We start from the raw sequence: 21,039 nt of genomic DNA on the forward strand, positions 1-21,039 counted from the left end.
TGTGTGCAGTTTTGGGCTCCTTATTTTAGAAAGGATATACTGACATTGGAGAGGGTTCAGAGAAGATTCCCAAGAATAATTCCAGGAATGAAAAGTTTGCCATATGAGGAATGTCTGAAAGCTCTTGGGCTGTATTCCCTCGAGTTCAGGAGAATGAGGGAGGATCTCATAGAAGCATTCCGAATGTTAAAAGGCCTGAACATATTAAATATGGCAAAGTTATTTCACATGGTAGGGAATTATTGGACAAGAAGGCATGACTGCAGGATTGAAGAAAGTCCTTTTAGAACTGAGATGTGGAGAAATTACTTTAGACAGAGGGTGGTAAATCTGTAGAATTTGTTGCCACGAGCAGCTGTAGAGGCCAAGTCATTGGATGTGTTTAAGACAGAGATAGATAGGTTCTTGATTAGCCAGGGCATCAAAGGATATGGGGTGAAAGGGGAGTTGGAATGAATCAAAGGATTAGATCAGCCCATGATTGAATGGCGGAGCAGACTCAATAGGCCGAATAGCCTACTTCTGCTCCTATACCTTATGGTCTTATGGTCTTAAATCTGCATTTGTTTGGTGTACGTGAGCCCCTGCCACAGTGGTAACAGGATTTGTTTGGCCTGGCTAGTCTAGACATTGAAACTTTGTTCACACTCACTTTCATTCCAGACTGCAATTCAATTGCATCTGTCTGTGGTTTCTATTGAAACAGTGATTTCAACTGCTCTTTAAAGTGTAAACTGTGTTTCAGTTAGGAGCCATTTGTGAATGCTTTTGTTTAAGATTCCACAAACTAGATGATCTCTTAGTGCATCCTTAAACCCATTACTGAACTGGCAATGCATAATCTATTCAATTCAACCAACTACACTGAAATGGACTCCCCTTTTTTGATTCCACTTATGAAACCTAAAACATTCTGTAATCAATAATGGTTTTGCTTCTAAGTGTTCTTGCATCACTTTTACAATAGTAGCAAAGCTCATTTATGATGGTTTGGTTGGAGCAATCAAACTTCAAAGCAAACTGTATGCCTTTAAACCTAATACACTCAGCAAAATTGGTGCTCACTTCTCATTGGTTATTTCATTTGATTCAAAATACTGCGTACATGAGTCAATTACCCATTGTGTAATCAAACTCGTCAATCTTACCAATGTGGCCAGTCACTTCTGCTTTTATTTACGATTACTATCACCCAGTTCTCACTCTTTATGAACCTTGAACTCTTCCGTTTATGAACTTTTTTTAACTTGGTGTCTCTGCACGTGATTTTTCTTTTAAGTTCGATCATTCCTTGCAGCATTTTTCTTTAGTTTGAACGTCTTGCTGCATTTTAACAGGTCAGCAGCTTTTTAGGGTTCATTTTAAAAATAACTCATTGCCAATATTCTGTTTTGTAACTTCAAAACATTAAATTCATTCAAAGGAAAACACAGGAGTCGGAAATGTGAGTCTAACTTCCAGTTCTGCTTCACGTAGTAGTTTGATGGCATATGCAATTGACATATTTTTACATATAACCCATAATTAATTATTTAAACAAACAAGGATGCTTAAATCAAAAATATATATATATATATACACAAGATTAATCAAATATTATTGAAATATTAAATACATAACAGAGCACTTCATGGAGAACAACCTGCCTTCCATGGACTCTCACTGCCTCAGTAAAGCAGCTAATAAAATCACAGACTCAACCCACCCTGGACATTTTTTCTTCACTCTTCTCCCGTCGGGCAGATGATACAAAAGCCTGAAAGCACATACGACCAGGCTCAAGAGCAGTTTCTACTCTGCTGTTATAGGACCATTGAATAGTTCTTTAGTACATCGAATGGATCCTTGACCTCACAAATCTACCTTGTTATGATCTTGAACCATATTGATTATCTATGCTGCACTCTACCTGTATCTGTTACACTCTATACTGCATTCTGTTATTGTTTTAATCTATACTACCTCAATGCACTGTGTGATGGATTGATCTGTATAAACAGTGTGCAAAACAAGCTTTACGCTGTATCTTGATACATGTGACTATAGATCATAAGACCATAAGATATAGGAGCAGAATTAGGCCATCTGGCCCATCGAGTCTGTCCACTTCATCCAGTTTTCCTCTCACACTCAATCTTCTTCCTTCTCCCTGTGTCCCTTCATGCCCTGGCCAATCAAGGTTCTATCAACTTCTGCCTTAAACATACATAAAGACTTGGCTTCCACAACTGCCTGTAGCAAAAAATTCCACAGAATCACCACTCTCTGGATAAAGAAATTCCTCCTCAATTCCATTCTAAATGGACACCCCTCTATTCTGAGGCTGTGTCCTCTGGTCTTAGACTCTCCCACCAAAGGAAACATTGTCTCCACATTTACTCTGTCAAGGTCTTTCACCATTCAATTGGTTTCAATGAGGTCACCTCTCATTCATCTGAATTCTGTTGAATACAGACCCAGAGCCACCAAATGCTCTTCCTATGACAAGCCATTCAATGCTGGAATCATTTTCGTGAATCTCCTTTGAGCCCTCTCCAATTTCAGCACATGCTTTCCAAGATAAGGGGCCCTAAACTGCTCACAATACTCCAAGTGAGGTCTCACCAGTGTTTTATAAAGTTTCAACATTACATCCTTGCTTTTATATTCTAGTCCTCTTGAAATGAATGCTAACATTGCATTTGCCTTCCTCACCACATACTGAATCTTGCAAATTAACCTTTAGGGAATTCTGTACAAGGACTCCCAGGTCACTCTGCACCACAATTTTTTGTATTTTCTCTCCATTTAGAAAGTCCTTTCATTTCTTCCACCAAAGTGATCACCATAAACTTCTGACATTGTATTCCATCTGCTATTTATTTGCCCATTCTCCTAATCTGTCTAAGTCCTTCTGTAGCCTCTCTACTTCATCAAAACTACCTACACACCTCCACCTATTCTTAGAACAGCTTATACTGGAGCCTACCAGAGAGAAGGCAATTCTAGATTTAGTGTTGCGCAATGAACCGGATTTCATCAGGGACCTCGAGGTAAAGGAGCCATTAGGAGGTAGTGACCACAATATGATAAGTTTTAATCTACAAATTGAGAGGGAGAAGGGAAAATCAGAAGTGTCAGTATTATAGTTGAACAAAGGGAACTATGGGGCTATGAGGGAGGAGCTGGCCAAAGTTCAATGGAACAATACCCTAGCAGGGATGACAGTAGAACAGCAATGGCAGGTATTTCTGGGAATCATGCAGAGGGTGCAGGATCAGTTCATTCCAAAGAGGAAGAAAGATCCTAAGGCGAGTAAGGGAAGGCCGTGGCTGACAAGGGAAGTAATGGACAATATAAAAATAAAAGAGAAGAAGTATAACATAGCAAAGATGAGTGGGAAGCCAGAGGATTGGAAAACTTTTAAAGAGCAACAGAAGATAACTAAAAAGGCAATACGTGGAGAAAAAATGAGGTACGAAGGTAAACTAGCCAAGAATATAAAGGAGGATAGTAAAAGCTTCTTTAGGTATGTGAAAAGGAAAAAAATAGTTAAGACCAAAATTGGACCCTTGAAGACAGAAACAATTATGAATTTATTATGGGGAACAAGGAAATGGCAGACGAGTTGACCAGGTACTTTGGATCTGTCTTCACTAGGGAAGACACAAACTATCTCCCAGATATAATAGTGGCCAAAGGACCTAGAGTAATGGACGAACTGAAGGAAATTTATATTAGGCAGGAAATGGTGTTGGATAGACTGTTGGGTCTGAAGGCTGATAAGTCCCCGGGACCTGATGGTCTGCATCCCAGGGTACTTAAGGAGGTGGCTTTAGAAATCATGGATGCATTGGTAATCATTTTCCAATGTTCTATAGATTCAGCATCAGTTCCTGTGGATTGGAAGGAGGCTAATGTTGTCCCACTTTTTAAGAAAGGAGGGAGAGAGAAAACAGAGAATTATAGACCGGTTAGCCTGATGTCAGTGGTGGGAAAGATGTCAATTATAAAAGATGAAATTACGACATATTTGGATGGCAGGAACAGGATAGGTCTGAGTCAGCATGGACCTACGAAGGGGAAATCGTGCTTGACTAATCTTCTGGAAATTTTTGAGGATGTAACTATGAAAATGGACAAAGGAGAGCCAGTGGATGTAGTATATCTGGACTTTCAGAAAGCCTTTGATAAAGTCCCACACAGGAGATTAGTGGGCAAAATTAGGGCACATGGTATTGGGGGCAGAGTACTGACATGGATTGAAAATTGGCTGGCTGACAGGAAACAAAGAGTAGCGATTAACGGGTCCCTTTTAGAATGGCAGGCGGTGATCAGTGGGGTACCGTAGGGTTCAGTGCTGGGACCACAACTGTTTACAATATACATTAATGATTTAGATGAAGGGATTAAAAGTAACATTAACAAATTTGCAGATGACACAAAGCTGGGTGGCAGTGTGAAATGTGAGGAGGATGTTATCAGAATGCAGGGTGACTTGGACGGGCTGGGTGAGTGGGAAGATGCATGGCAGATGCAGTTTAATGTGGATAAATGTGAGGTCATCCACTTTGGTGGTAAGAACAGGAAGGCAGATTATTATCTAAATAAGGTCAAGTTAGGAAAAGGGGAAGTACAACAAGATCTAGGTGTTCTTGTACATCAGTCACTGAAAGTAAGCATGCAGGTACAGCAGGCAGTGAAGAAAGCTAATGGCATGCTGGCCTTCATAACAAGGGGAATTGAATATAGGAGCAAAGAGGTCCTTCTGCAGCTGTACAGGGCCCTGGTGAGACCACACCTGGAGTATTGTGTGCAGGTTTGGTCTCCAAATTTGAGGAAGGACATTCTTGCTATTGAGGGAGTGCAGCGTAAGTTCACAAGGTTAATTCCCGTGATGGCGGGACTGTCATATTTTGAAAGATTGGAGTGACTGGGCTTGTATACACTGGAATTTAGAAGGATGAGAGGAGATCTGATTGAAACATATAAGATTATTAAGGGATTGGACACGCTGGAGGCAGGGAGCATGTTCCTGCTGATGGGTGAGTCCAGAACCAGAGGCCACAGTTTAAGAATAAAGGGTAGGCCATTTAGAACAGAGTTGAGGAAAAGTATTTTCACCCAGAGAGTGGTGGATATGTGGAATGCTCTGCCCCAGAAGGCAGTGGAGGCCAAGTCTCTGGATGTTTACAAGAAAGAGTTAGATAGAGCTCTTAAAGATAGCATAATCAAAGGTTATGGGGATAAGGCAGGAACTGGATACTGAATGTGGATGATCAGCCATGATCACAGTGAATGGCGGTGCTGGCTCGAAGGGCCGAATGGCCTACTCCTGCACCTATTGTCTATTGTCTATCTTCATATCATCTGCAAACTTTGCAACAAAGCCATCAATTCCTTCATCCAAATCATTGACATATAAGGTAAAAAGAATTGGTCCAACCACAGACCTCTGTGCAACACAACTATTCACCAGCAGCCAATCAGAAAAGGTTCCCATTATTTCCACTCTTTGCCTCCTGTCAATCAGCCACTGCTTTATCCATGCTAAAATCTTTCCTATAATAAACCAATTCCAATTCAATTAAAAACCTGGGCCTCTATACTTCGATATAGAACTAGACATTTGACTTACTTACCGGGAGACCAGAACTAGTGCAGGAATTCTCTCTGCTATCAACACAAACACAAAACTTGGATATGTCGTAGCCCACTCCTTCTACATTCATGACTTTGTGGCTAAGCACAGCACGCATGCTATCTTTCAATTTGCTGATGACTCTGCTGTTGCTGATAGAATCTCAGATGTCATGAAGAGATTACAGGAGTGAGATAGATAAGCTAATTAAGCGATTTTGCGACAACAATCTCGCACTCAAAGTTAGCAAGTCTGAGGACCTGATTGTGGATTTCAGGAAAGGGCGTTTGGAGAAGACACATCGGGCCTCATTTAGGGGGCCAGTAGTGGAAAGGGTGAGCAGCTTTAAGTTTCTGTGCAATGAACGAAGGACGAAGCAACTCTGGGGATCTTTCCTGGGGCCAATAAATGAAGAAGGCGTGTCAGGGGCTCTGTGTCAATAGAAGTTTGAGGATGTTTGATTTGTGACTGGTTGCTTCACAGCTGGATATAGATCCTCCAGTGCACAGAGGTCATAGAGTGTTACAGGTTCATCCAGCTCTATCAGGAGCACACCTCTCTCCACCACTGGGGACATCTTCAAGGGGCAGTGGCTCAAAAAGTTGATATCCATTATTAAGGACCCTCATCATCCAGATCATGGGCTATTCTTACTGTTACCGTCAGGAAGGAGGCACAGGAGCTAGAAGACCCACACTCAGTGACTTAGCTACACTTCTTCCCCTCTGCCATAATGTTTCTGAATGGTCCATGGATCCATGTGTCATGAGCACTGAGAGCCTCTGCAGCTTGCTGTAGAGCATTAAGCTCCAGTGTTTCTCAAGCACCGGTATTTGCCAATTGGTAGAGCTGTTAAGCCCAGGCTCTTGTCCAGTTCATCATGATCCCGGATTCTATGATTATTTAAAGGGGACTCTTGTTGTGCTCTGTAAATGGCGTCATACTGTGTGGTTTGTCTCGCGGTGTTGCTTGGTTGTGGCTCTGATGCTCTGTTGGTATTCCCATGTCCAGCCTCTTGTTTCTGCCTCTTCTTGGGGAGTCTGTCATTCCTAAGCTCCTGGGTCGAGTCATTGCCAACGCTTACCGTGACAAAGGCTGCTGTCCTCCCCACCTGGGTGCAGTCGGAGCCAGCGACCACCGTGACAGAGAGTGTCTGCCGTTCCTCTGCACTTGGGTCCAGTCTTGCGAGCACGCACACCGTAACACCATGGGCACTACCTCATTAATCCTATTTTTGTACAGTTAACTTACTTTTATAATTTTGTAGGTCTTTGCAATATTCTGCTACTACAAAGCAACCACTATTTCATGTCATATGAATAAATTTCTTCGTCCTACTCCCAAAGTTGCCCAATTAATGTGATGTGGACAGCAACTGCTGCTTCGTCCAGGGCTTAGTGTGAGCATGGCCATGGAGAGTCATTTAGATACTTTGGAATTAGGGTGAACAAGGTGGATTACTGCAAAAGGACATTACTGAGATAGTGTTTGTGGGTTCATGGACCATTCAGAAATATGATGACACAGGGGAAGAAGCTGTTCCTAAAACACTGAGTGTGGGTCTTCAAACTTCTGTACTCCCCACCCCCCATGGTAATAATGAGAAGAGGGCTTGTCTATATGGTGAGGGTCCCTAATCACAGATGCTACCTTCTTGACGTACCACCTTAAGAAGATGTCTAAGATGGTGGTGGGGAGGGTTGTGCCCATGATGAAGCTAGTTGAGCCTACAATCCTCTGTCACATCTTTCCATCCTGCACATTGGAGCCTCTATACCAGGTGGTGATGCAACCATCCAGAATGTTCTCCATCATACACCTGTAAGTGTTTGCTAGACTTCCCCTCTCCCTGATGTATGGCAGGGCTACCAGCTGCTACAATGGAGGACCCTGGTGGAGTTCATACACAAGCAAGAGTTCTGACTTTCAACGTGATTCACTGTTTTCCCTGGCATAAACAGGAAAGTCGCAAGGTAGAAATTAACCTCAGAGGTAGGTTGCTCTTTTGCAAAGCAACCGAGATGAGAACAGAAGCATTGACAACTCAAAACCAGCCTTGAAATCAAAACTGAAATTGGGTGACACTGCCCTTCAAAAAGAAGAGTCCCTTTCATCTCCAGGCTTTCCTACTGATGAAAATATGCAAATAAGAGTTAAAATGTCTTGTCCCTAAACTCAGTTTGACGTTGAGTCATTGAACAAATTAGTTCCATGACCTCCCGATTTAATGTTCTCTGAGAGACAATGGCTACAACAGCTCCGTTTGGTAAAAAATGAACATCAGCTCAATAACACCAAGTAACTCAGTTTCACTTGTGCAGGACCTGCCTCATAGGTAATAGGAATATCACAGTGCCAAATGGCAAGAGCCCAGATGTCATTCAAAGCGATTGCTCAAAACAGGAGGACATTTCCTAAATTAACGTCCTGAGTACTGAGTTTCCTTCTCACCGTTGAATTCTAAAAATAAATATACATTCATTAGATTGTTGTCAGTTTAATAAATCAGAATTAGAATCTGGTTCATTTTCACTGGTATATATTATGAAATTTGTTGTTTTGCGGCAGCAGTACAATGCAATACATTGTAATAAAAAAGTATAAATGACTATGTATATATGAAAAATTTAATTAAATAAGTCATGCAAGAAGAGAGGAAATAACTACTGAGGTAGTGTTCATAGGTTTATTATTCCTTCAGATATCTAACGGCAGAGGGGAAGAAACTGTTCCTGAAACATTGACCGTGTGTCTTTAGACTGCTGTACCTCCTTCCTGATGATAAGAATGAGAAGAAGGCATCTCCTGGATAATGGTGCTCCTTAATGATGGATACTTGCTTTTTGAGGCAATCGCTTTTGAAGGTGTCCTGGATGCTGGGGAGGTGAGTGCCCATGATGGACTTTACAACTTTCTGCAGCTTTTTCCGATCCTGTGCAGTGGCTGGGAATTGTTCTTTGATGCCCATAATTTACAGGGATGGAGAAACCCACGGGAGCAAAAGTGGCTGGAGATCCTCCCAATGCCAAAAAGCTGAGGGTGGACCCTCATTGTCAGCTATTATCTTCCAGAAGGTGGAAAATGCAATGGGGGTGGGGAGTTACTGCTTGGGACTTGAAGTACTATTCCTGGTAGACTGCCGAGGAGCAGACGTCAGACAGGGCATGTTCTGATATGTGATCTGAGGTGGAGATCAGCTGTGATCACAGTTAATGCGTTAAGGGTAGGTAGGGAAGGAGAGAGAGACTGACAATGGTTGAGGGAGGTCAGAATCATATTTATTATCACTGACTTGGTTGCCATAAAATTTGTTGTTTTGTTGTAGGACATAAAATTACTATAAATTACAGAAATAAATAAATAATACAAAAATAAGACTAATGAGGTGTGTCGATGAGCTCACGGACTATCCAGAAATCTCATGGCAGAGGGGAAGAAGCTGTTCTTGAAACATTGAGAATGGTTCTTCGGTTTTCTGTACCTCCTCCCTGATGGTAATAACTAGAAGAGGGCATATCCCAGCTGGTGAGGGTCCTTAGTGGTGAACGCAGCCTCCTTGAGGCACAGTGATGTGTGATTATGGGTCCTGCTAAAGACCACAGTCGAGAAGGAGGAGGTCAAATTTTCTTTGAAGGCCATTGGTTGGAGTAGGGGCCTGTCTTCTCCACAGCATCCACAATGAGTGATTCACCTTCTGGAGTAGACGGCCTCTACCTCCATATCACTGCTGAGTCTCAGGCTGCAGTACATAAGAACATAAGGAATAGGAGCAGGAGTAGGCCATCCAGCCCATCGAGCCTGCCCCTCCATTCATGGTTGATCTGTCCGTAAACTCAGCTCCATCTACCTGCCTTTTCCCCATAACCCTTAATTCCTCTACTAGGTAAAAATCTATCTAACTGTATCTTAAATATATTTAATTAAGATGCCTCAACTGCTTCGCTGGGCAGAGAAGTCCACAGATGCACTACTCTGGGAAAAACAGTTTCTCCTCATCTCCGTCCTAAATCTTCTCCCCTGAATCTTGAGGCAATGTCCGCTAGTTCTAGTCTCACCTACCAATGGAAATAACTTTCCCACTTCTATCTTATCTACCCCTTTCAAAATTCTGTATAAGATCCCCTCTCTTTCTTCTGAATTCCAGAGAGTATAGGCCCGGCGACTCAATCTCTCCTCATAGGTTAACCCCTTCATTCCTGGAATCAACCTGGTGAACCTCCTCTGCACTGCCTCCAAAGCCAGTATATCCCTCCTCCAGTAAGGAGTCCAGAACTGCACAGTATAGTTTACCCGTTGCCCAGTATTTCCAAAGGTGGGTTCACTGGTGCTGTTGGGAGGGTTCAATCAGCCTGGCAGAGGGTTGAGAAGCTGAGCATGAATTCGGAATGAGGGAAGAGAGTACTTCAAACAGAAAACAAACAAGTAATAAGAAAATGTGGAGGTGGGAGCAAACGAAGTTTGGAAAATGGAGTCTGGTATGTCTGCATTAACCTCTTGGTCACTCGTTTCTTTCTTGTCAACTGTTCGAGACAGCTCATCAGCAGCAAACATACATTTTCCTGGTGGGTCTTTTAAGAGACATTTAGATAGGTACATGGAGCTTAGTAGAGGGCTATAGGTAAGCCTAGTAATTTCTAAGGTAGGGACATGTTCGGCACAACTTTGTGCGCCTAAGAGACTGTATTGTGCTGTAGGTTTTCTATGTTTCTAACTTCACATCATATTTCTGCAGCTTTATCCTCATGGGACAGTCATTCAGTGGTCTGGACATAATTGAGACAAGTGGTTTATGATCTGTCTCCACTTCAAAAGCTTGTTCATAAATGTACTAATGCAACCTTTCACATGCATATGTGCTGTCGAGAAGCTCTTTCTCTATCTGCGCGTTGTTGGCTTCCGGATTTGTTAAAGCCCTTGACGCATAGGCCACAGGTTGCCACGTGGCGTCATGCTGTTGCAGTAGTACTGCTCCAAGGCTGTGCCAGGGTGCATCAGCCAAGATCCTAGTACACCTTTCCAGATCATAAAACCTCAGCATGGGCTCTTCAGTTAGCAGACATCCCTCCTCTCCGCGAAGTTCCGGGAGTCTCCTGCATATTAATAGTGGCGCCGTGATGCCCGCAAATTATATACAATATCTCGCAAATCAATTTTTTTGAGAGCAAGCGAGCGTGCGAGAGAAAGAGAGTGACCACGAGAGAGCGAGCGAGCGAGAGAGAGCGAGAGAGAGAGAGAGCGCAAGAGAGCGAGCACGAGAGCGACAGAGACCATGAGAGAGAGAGCGAGCGAGTGAGAGTGAGAGAGAGAGCGTGCCATGGCAGGGTGTTCCAAAAAAAGAAAATATAAAACATACGTCAGCCCAGACTACGCTAAAGTGTACCCCTGCCTAACAGGGGTCAAAATAGTGACAGTGTTGCCGCTGCACTGTTTGCAACAGTGACTTTTCTATTGCCCATGGTGGGTTAACACTGTAAAAGACATGTTGAGGTGAGTTTAACAGGTGTCATTCGTTCACTAGTGTAGTTAACATTATTTAAACTAGCTGGCTAGCTGCTAAGGATCTACTCTATCGCAGACATCCCAGGAGTTCTCCCGGAAGTTCCAGGAGTCTCCCGCAAATTGATGGTTCTACCTCCCTGAAATGAGTTTTTGCAGGGTGGGATGTCTGAGTTAGGATTCTTTTCGGCGTCTGGAAACACTGTTCTTGATCGTGAGACCAAATCCACTCATTTTGCTGCTCAAGGCGTGACATAAGTGGTGCTGACACAGTTGACAGTTGAGGGATAAACTTAGCCAAGTAAGTCACCATCCCTAAGAAATGTCTCACCTCCTTTTTGTTTAGAGGTCTCTCCATGTTTTCAATGGCTGACGTCTTTTTGGAGTCGGGCTTCACTTCCTCCTCAGATATGACATCTCCTATGAAGATCAGTGCCTTAACACCAAACTCACATTTCTCTTTATTTAATTTCAAATTGACATTCCGTGTCATGCGAAACACTTGTTTCAGTCGTGTATCATGTTCGTCCCCAGTGGACTCTCAGAAAATGATGTCATCCATCATGGTCTCGACACCAGGTATGCCTTCAGAGATCATGTGGATGGTTTTATGGTAGACTTCTGGTGCAGACAGGATCTCAAATGGTAGCTGAAGAAGGTGATATCTTCCCTGTGGTGTGTTAAAAGTACACTGTCTCAATCTTGCCTCATCAAACTTCATCTTTCAAAACCCAGATGACGCGTCAAGTTTGCTAAACCACTTGGCACCTGAAAACTGGGACATGATCTCCTCCCATGTGGGCAGTTCAAAATGCTTGTCATGGTCCGATCCGAACTCCGCATTCCGGTACACGGTCCGGTCTGCCGACTCTGGACTCCGGTTCTTCTGGCTGTCCCTGGTTTCAGTTGGACTTAACCATAAGCACCTGATGCTCATCTTGTGGCTGGGAATATAAGTGGCCCTGGGATTGAGTGTGGCTGCTGTTTGTCTCGTCAGTCTCCCCTTGGAGCAACCTGCTAGTGGAAGGCTAGTGCAGTCATCGAGATATGGATTTGGCTGTTCTGTCGCCTGTGGAAGTTACCGGCCACCTCAAGTCTTGGAGCCACCCCAGACCTAGCTCCCTTCCTGTCCCTTGCCTCTGTTGGGTAAGCCAGGCTGTTTGCCATTACCCTGTGGCTGGGTCTGTCCCTTCCTGTCCCTTGCCTCTGTGGGGTGAGTCCTGCGTCCTGCCCAGGAGTTGCCTCGAAGTACCTTTGCCCCATTATGTCCTTGTCAAGCCTCAAGACCCCAGCCTCCAGCCATGCCTTCACCTGTTCCCCGGGAACCCCAGCCTCCAGCCATGCCTTCACCTGTTCCCCGGGAACCCGAGCCTCCAGCCATGCCTTCACCTGTTCCCCGGGAACCCCAGCCTCCAGCCATGCCTTCACCTGTTCCCCGGGAACCCCAGCCTCCAGCCATGCCTTCACCTGTTCCCCGGGAACCCCAGCCTCCAGCCATGCCTTCACCTGTTCCCCGGGAACCCCAGCCTCCAGCCATGCCTTCACCTGTTCCCCGGGAACCCGAGCCTCACCGTGCCTTTGCCTGGTTTTGGAGTCCGAGTCTGAGTCAAGGCCCAGGTTCTGGGTCCTTATCCAGTCTCTGGCTCAGAGTCCAAGCCCAGGCTCCTTGTTCCCAGTCCCTCATCCTGGTCCTGCTTCCCTAGCCTAGTCTGTGTTCCTGTCCCTACTCCTAGTCTGCCTACTGGCCCGTCATTTAGTTTTGTCCGTTCCTGTTCCTAGTACTCCAGTGTCTGTCTTGCATTTGGGTCTGTTCTCAGCACCGCCCCCCCCCCTCCCCATTATGACAATGCTCTCTCTCTTGATGGCTTTATTGTGATCTTTTGGGTCTAGACATATCTGCAATGCTCCATTTCTCTTTGCACAGTTACCAGTGAGCTCACCCAGTCTGTTAGCTCTTCAATTTTCTCTAAGACGTTTATCCGTTCCTCACATGTTAGCTCTTGTTTAAGTTTGTCTCTAAGTGGAAGTGAAACTTTCTTGCGTGCACTGATAGCACAAGTCACCGTCTCATCGACATGATTTTTGTGTACATCCAAGCCCCTCAAAGACATCTGTGCTCTCTTCCATGAGTGTTGAGCGGTCATCCTTGGTCTGTGAAGCCACTATGAAAGCCCTTTTAACCAGTTTGAGCTTCTCACTTGCACTCAGACAACATTGGCTGTACTCTTTCCTGCGATCAGTAGCTGTGACTTTAGGGGCTGCTCCTGGTGCTTGAAAGTCACTATACAGCCTCCTTTTACTGGAATATTCTCTCCTGTGTAGCCTGCTACTTTTGACTTCACTGAGTAAATCTTGCTCTTAAATGTGAAAGTCTTGTAATCATCTATGGATAACAGATTCACTTGGCCTGCAGCGTCAAACTTGAATGAAATTACTGTCTCATTCACAGTCACTGGACTACCCACTCTGTTTTACCAGCACCAGAAGTCTGTAGAGAATCTACAAAGACTTCCTCCATTTCCTCAGCAACTGTGTGCACCTTTCTCTTGGTAGCCTCAGCTTTGCAGCACATTGCAAAATGCTGCTGCTTCCCACAATTATTGCAGTACTTCCCATAAGCTGGACACATCTTTGGAATGTGACTACCTCCACATTTGCTGTTTGAGCCTTCCTCTTTGTTTTGTGAAACACCTTGTGCTCTGCTCCTCTGATTTCACAGCACTGTTGTGTCTGTTCTGTGCAGCTCCTTAGCTTGTGCTGGCGTGGTCTCTGCTGCCCTACACATATTCACATCGTTTTCTGGCATCAAGTCTTCTTCACACAACAATCTTTCTCTGAGCCCATTATCTGGAATTCCACAAACTATTCTGTGTCTAACTGACGAGTTTCTCAAATCTCCAATTTTCTCAGTGTGTGAAGCTCAGTTTTGGTTGAAGCTAACACCTTGTTTCTGGTCACAGGGAACAAAAAACTTACCTCTCTCAAACATGATGTTTTTACCTGGGACAAAATACTCCTCAAATGTTGTCATCAGAGTGTCCAATGTAAAAGCTGTCTCATCAATTTGAAAGCTGTTAGGGATGTCCAAAACTTCTTCACCCATTACAGGCAGAAAAGTAGAAACTTACAACTTTTCATCGGTCCCTCCTGCTCCACTAGCAGCCAAGTATATATTAAAATGCGATTTGAAGTGTTTCCAGTTATCAGTTAGATTGCCAGTAACTCCACAGGTGTGGGAGGGCTTTGGTTATCCATGATGGGAACTCTTGGCCTCTCACCTGAACCTCTCCTGGTGAATTCGGTGAAAGCAAAACTTTGGGAAGAACATGCTCTCACCTTTCTGACCAGCTTCCCTCTATCATAACAAGCATCCGGTCTCACTTGCTGCTAGCACTTTTTGTACTCAGAGTCTCTTTCTCAGTTGCACATGGTACTCATTAGCTCTCTGTATTTAGACCACACACCAAATTCTGACACCATAGTCATAGCCATACTTTATCGATCCCAGGGGAAATTGGTTTTTGCTACAGTTGCACCATAAATAATTAAATAGTAATAAAACCATAAATAATTAAATAGTAATATGTAAATTATGCCAGGAAATAAGTCCAAGACCAGCCTATTGGCTCAGGGTGTCTGACTCTCCAAGGGAGGAGTTGTAAAGTTTGATGGCCACAGGCAGGAATGACTTCCTATGACGCTCTGTGTTGTATCTCGATGGAATGAGTCTCTAGCTGTACTCCTGCGCCCAACCAGTACATTATGTAGTGGATAGGAGACCATGTTATGTTATGTTTGTTCTTAATAAACACAAACTTCATGTGGCTTTACATTAGAACATTTTATTATTGAACTGCTCAACCCTGTGCACACACAACCCGGTCACCATCGTAGCTTCCAGTTCCGGGTGAGCCTTTTGCACTGCCCACTGGGAACTGAAGTTCTTTATTATGCACACATAATAATGCACTGTCTATAATTGCCTAGGAAAGGATGTAATCACCACAGAGCTCAGCAAAGATTCAGTAAACTTATTCCAGATGTGGCAGATTTGCCATTTGAGAAGAGGTTGAGTAAAGGAAGTCTGCATTCTCCAGTGGTTAAAATTATGAAGAGATCTCATTAAAATTTACCAAGCTGCTATAAGGTTCTACAGAAGCTGTCTGCAGAGCAGAATGCTTCTCCTGGTAGAGAAGTTAAAAACCAGTACTCACAATATCAGAACAGGGGGTGGTTATTTTTGACAGACAAGAAGAGAAATCTCTGCATTCTTTGGAAATCTGGCAAAGCAGATATTGATCAATTTCAGGATATTAAATGAATCTGGAGATATGGGGGTAGTAAGGAAACAGAATCAGGCATGAACTCAGTGAATCACAGAATAGTTGATCTTACATTCAATTCAAGGCATCCATTAGTCTCACGAGACCGTGGATCTGCACCTGGAAAGTCTTCACTCCCCAGGGCACAGGCCTGGGCAAGGTTGTATGGAAGACCAGCAGTTGCTCATGCTACAAGTCTCCCCTCTCCATGACACCAATGTTGTCTAAGGGAAGGGCATTAGGACCCATACAGCTTGGCACTAGTGTCGTCACAGAGCAATGTGTGATTAAGTACCTTGCTCAAGGACACAACACGTTGCCTCGGCTGGGGCTCGAACTCACGACCTTCAGGTTGCTAGTCCAATGCCTTAACCACTTGGGTATGTGCCCACTCTTTAATCCTGCCATAATTCTATTCTATTCTATAGATTTGCTGGGCATGCCTGCAGGAATATGAATCTCAGGGTTGTATATAGAGACATATATGTAGCTTGATAATAAAATTTACTTTTGAACTTTGAATAACTTACTCCTGCTCCCATTTCTTAAATTCTTATGTTCTTATGTGAGGAGAATAGTGTAAGGCAGATATTTTGAGGGTATTGAATTGTGGTGTGCCCATACCATAATGATATAGTTATAACTGAAACATGGCTTAAAGAATTGCAGGATTAGGAGCTCTGGCCTCCTAGTTACAGGGTTTTCAAAGAAGAGAAGCAATCACAGCCAAAAAGTAATTAGAAAGACCATAAAATGAGGCTAAAGGGGAAACAAAACTGCAAAAGCTAGAAATTTGAATCAAAAACCTCAGCAGAGAGAGAAACTGAGTTAACACTTCAGATCAATGACCTTTCAAGCTGGGCTCTATTGTTGGAATTAAAGAATGAAGAGGCAATCATGTTGTTGGAGGTTACAATAGATCTCCGGTCAAGAGAAGGGAGATAAAAGAGCAAATTTGCAAGATAATAACAATCAAGTGCAAAAAACAACTTGAGCACAAAATATGGGAGATTTCAATTAGCCTAATATTAACTGGGACATAATCAGTGTGAAAGCAGATTGGACATTTTGTACCTTAACTGGAATAAGAATAATTTATCATTTGCATTTAACAAACCTAACAAAGGATGGGGAAATTCTTGATTTAATTTTAGGAACTGAATCTTGGCTAGTGGAAGCAGTATAAATGAAAAGCACTTTTGTGGTAGCAATCATTCATCAGATCTATTTTTCATTGTTAAGATAAAAGATAAAGTGAAAAGAAAGAGTAATTTGTCTAAATTGGAATAAGAACAATTTTACCTGAGTGATAAGTGCAAAGATTGGCAGATTCAAAATGTGGTTTAGCTTTAATCTGGTATGGTAACTTATCACTCAGAAAGATGATGCATGTTTGTGCTGAATTGAAAAGGTGTGATTAATGCTGACATTTATGCAGGATGTATGCATGGGTATATAGGTGAAGAAGAATAGAGTAATTGGTTAGAAAACCACAGACTTGCAAAAAGCAAGTAGCGTTGGAGGAAGTGTGAACTTAGAAGCTGTTCAAAAAGAATGTGCACAGTAATTACCTGGAAGAGGCCTGTATATGAACTATCCAAAAACCATCAGGAAGTTATAAGCAGGCAGAAGAATGCTAATCTGCTCAACAATTTGAGCCAGAAAAAAATCTATAACTGTATATTGTATTGCTGACATCCTGAGGGGGTAAATGAGACGGGCAAAAGGCCTTCAGTGGCAAGGAAGAAAGCAGATAGACTATGTTCAATACAACACAGCAAGAAGGATTGAAATAAAAAACGGAAAACATCGGGTAAACTCAACAGCTCGGGTAGAATTGGTGGAAAAAGAAGCAGTTAATACTTTAGGCTGAAGACCCATCATCCGAATGGAAATTTGGTTCGATGGGCACTCAGTAGCAGGTAGTTTCTGATATTTTTGTGGCTGGAAAGAAAAGCTTAGCGCCAAGAAGATTACCGGGGTCTGGGGCTCAGTGTTGGAAAGGTGGAAGAAGCAGCGGAACTCAGCACTTTAAAATGGTACTTGGATATGTTCATGAAGAGCCGTGACCTGCAGGACTACAGACTCAGAGAGTGAAGATGGGATCACGGTTTGCTCTTCTCCAAAAGGGCAGATGTAATGGGTTGAATTGTGTCTTCCGGTATCATCACTTGGTTTTACACCTGTGATATCTTCTGCTAACAACACAGTGCAATCAGTCAATTTACACTAAAGCAAAGTCCAGTTTCAAACCAGAGGTAACAGGGTGTACCACAGAAACCATAATAACTGCACCAATATGAAAAATATACGTTTACCAAATGGTCCCTCAAACCCTCCACTCCCATCAAAATGACAGTGGTTGATCTGCCCCAGGCCTCAACGCCTCCTCTGTAACAGCTCCTCAATGACATAAAAATCCCCTGGTCTGTCCAATATTTATCTGCATCCTTTTTAAATTCCTGAAAAGCGTAGGGGGTGGAGAATCAATATCAACGTATATCAAATAAATCAATGCATTTTAAGAATAGGGTCGTTAGATTGTTTTTGTAACTGTGCAAACAGATTGAGACTAACAATATCACATGATGCAGCCTACATTTATTTCAAATTCCTAATTGAATCATGGGAGATGAATTTAAACCAATTAAAATTAAATAGGTGAATGAAGGTATCTTTCCAACTCCACACACTTACACTGCCCACCACCCACATATGGTTTGGTTTTGTTGGGTTGGGGCTTCTTAATTAGAATTTGAGCTTTATTCTACCGATTTTCCTCTTGTCAACTCAGGGAGATGATGTTTGGAGTACATGTCAAGACTTTCCTGTTTCCATAATTCAGATATTGCAACATTCCTTACAGTTTTGTTTGAGTTTGATATGTTTTCATCTTGCTTCCAAATGACTTGTCCTGCTTGACACTTCTGTTGCCCCTACATGACGTCTCAAAATCCATCACCTCACACTTTTCAGGATTGAATTCCCTCTGCCAAAACTCCGCCCAGCTCTCCAACTGATCTATGTCCTGTTGTAGCCATAACTTTCCTCACTCTCCACAACCGTACTGATTTTCATGTCATCTGCCAACGTATTAATCATACTTCATACATTCACTTCCAAGTAATTAATAAAGATCAAAAAGAGCAAAGTTCCCAAGACCAGTCACTATAGTACACCTAGGGTCACAGACTTCCAATCATTAACGTCCTACCACCACTAACCTTGGTCTTCTATCACAAAGCCAATTTTGGGTCCAGGTAGCCAGCTCCATCTTGGATCACATGTGAATGAATCTTCTGGACCAACTTATCATGCAAGACCTTATCAGATGCCTTCAGAAGGTTCACAGAGCTGCTCATGGTTTAATAGCTGTCCTGTCCTCATCGATTTCCTTTGTCACTTTCTCAAAAAACTTCAACGGACAAGTAAGACTGGATTTCCCCCGCACAAAGTCACACTGACTATATATGTGTGTGTTGGTGTGGAGACATTTTCTGGGGTGGGGTTAGATAACAATGGTCTCTGTGATGGAATTCAAGAGTTACTGTCTCTCCGTTGAAATGTTACATCAAAATCATTGCTTAAATGGAGTTGAAGTAATGAGTACCTCTGAATGAAGTCCCAGCCAACACAATATAATTTAAATGAAAATGAAAACACAATAAATTAAGAAAGAAATGATGCAGGGTCTTTGACCCGAAACATTAACTCTGTTTCTCTTTCCACTGATGTTGCCCGAAATGAAGGGTATTTCCAGCATTTTCTGTTTTCATTACAATAAGTTTAATTTTATGAATCATCCACCTTGGGGTTAGTGTTTGCGACAGTGACAGCTACGTTGCTGTAACAAAGGAGTTGCAAACACTAACCCCATCGGGAGTGCTAGTAGGAGATGTGACTGGATGCTCCTAACCTTTCTAGTTTTGTCTGTATGGTATGGGACAGATTGTACAGATTATTTATATTTAACATTGGCTGCTGCCCATTTACCAGCAGGTATTGTTCATTGACAAACAAGAAATAAGCTTTGGTTGATTATTTTGGGGTCAAGACACTTAAACTAATTGGAGTGCACCAGCCAGTGGCATTATTATCAGACCACGTGGTGCCCAGATGCTTAGGTTCCTAGTAATGTTCAAAAACTGCATTTGGGCAAAAGTTTCCCAATCAATGTTCAGATACCAAAACTTCCACACCTCTCACACCCCATCCATCACGTTACATGGCACCATACTGTGGCTTGTCATTCTGTGAAACTGTAAAAGTTATTACATAGTGCATGTTTTTATTAGCTCTACATCAGGCAATGGGTTTATAAGGCTGATAATCTCAAAACATATTAAATAGTTTATTTCAATACCACATAATTGAGAAAGGACATTTCCCAGAGTGGAACATTAACTACTTCCAAATCGTCCTTCATCACGGCTGTTAATACTGAAAACACTGAAAATACTTTGTGGGTCAGACAGCCTGTATGGACAGGGAAAACAGTTATTGCTTCAGGACAATGAGTTTCCTTTGGAACTGACGAAGTAGCAAGTTTTCTTCTCCCTATCAAGGCACCTTGTTGAGAGTTCTCCAGGAAGTTAGTTCATAATGAGAGGAAGTGTACAGTCAATATTTCAGGTCAAGGCCCTTCATCTGAACTATTTTGTTGTCAGTACTCTGGGGTCGCTGGGTTTTCATAATGCTCTTATATAGTAAAGCAAATCCCATCCCTCTCACTCAGAAAACTTCATAAGAACATAAGAACGTAAGAAATAGGAGCAGCAGTCGGCCATCTGGCCCATTGAGCCTGCTCCGCCATTCAATAAGATCATGGCTAATCTGTCCATGGACTCATCTCCACCTACCTGCCTTTTCCCCTAACCCTTAATTCCCCTACCATGCAAAAATCTATTTACCTCAATATATTTACTGAGGTGGCCTCCACTGCTTCCCTGGGCAGAGAATTCCACAGATTCACCACTCCCTGGGAAAAGCAGTTCCTCCTCATCTCCATCCTAGATCTACAGCCCCAAATCTTGAGGCTATGTCCCCTAGTTCTAGTTAACTTCCCTGCCCTCCACTCTCCAAGCCACCACAACCACCTCACACTTCCACGGTAATGAAACCACATTCATAACTGTGGGAGCAAATCAACAATCCCCCAACTCCGGGATGTTATGACAACCCGCCCTACAGCCTCACCCTTTCAAACTCCCTGATCTTCTTCTCTTTGAACTCCCCGACTGCTCACCAATTCCCCACCTCGTTGGCCATGCAACTCCCACTGTGGTCAGGCGAAGCCACCTCCTCCTTCTAGCCCAACTCACCGCTATTCTCCAGTTTGCTGAACATCTACACATGCTCCCTGTTCCCTTGAAGACAGCTACCACACTCAATGACACACGCACACACACAACAGCCACATACCATCACCTTTTACAGCACATACCAGTTCCTAACTATGTTAAGTTGTCATTCTTTGTGAAATCTTTCTATGCATAAAGAGGCTGTGACATTGTTTACACTATTGCGATGACTGCACTTAAAATGTACTTTATAGACTGAAAAGCTTCTTGAGGTTGTGAAGGGGTTAAACAAATGCAAGTC

General features: G+C 43.0%; 1 long non-coding RNA gene across 1 annotated transcript in view; it reads right to left on the minus strand.

The window, feature by feature from the left end:
* The window catches only part of LOC134337763 (uncharacterized), a 77,321-nt gene that overhangs the window by 5,963 nt on the left and 50,319 nt on the right, over nt 1-21,039 (minus strand). The window lies entirely within an intron of this gene.

The sequence above is a fragment of the Mobula hypostoma genome, chromosome 25 (genome assembly GCF_963921235.1).
Source record: "Mobula hypostoma chromosome 25, sMobHyp1.1, whole genome shotgun sequence".
Taxonomy (NCBI): Eukaryota; Metazoa; Chordata; class Chondrichthyes; order Myliobatiformes; family Myliobatidae; genus Mobula; species Mobula hypostoma.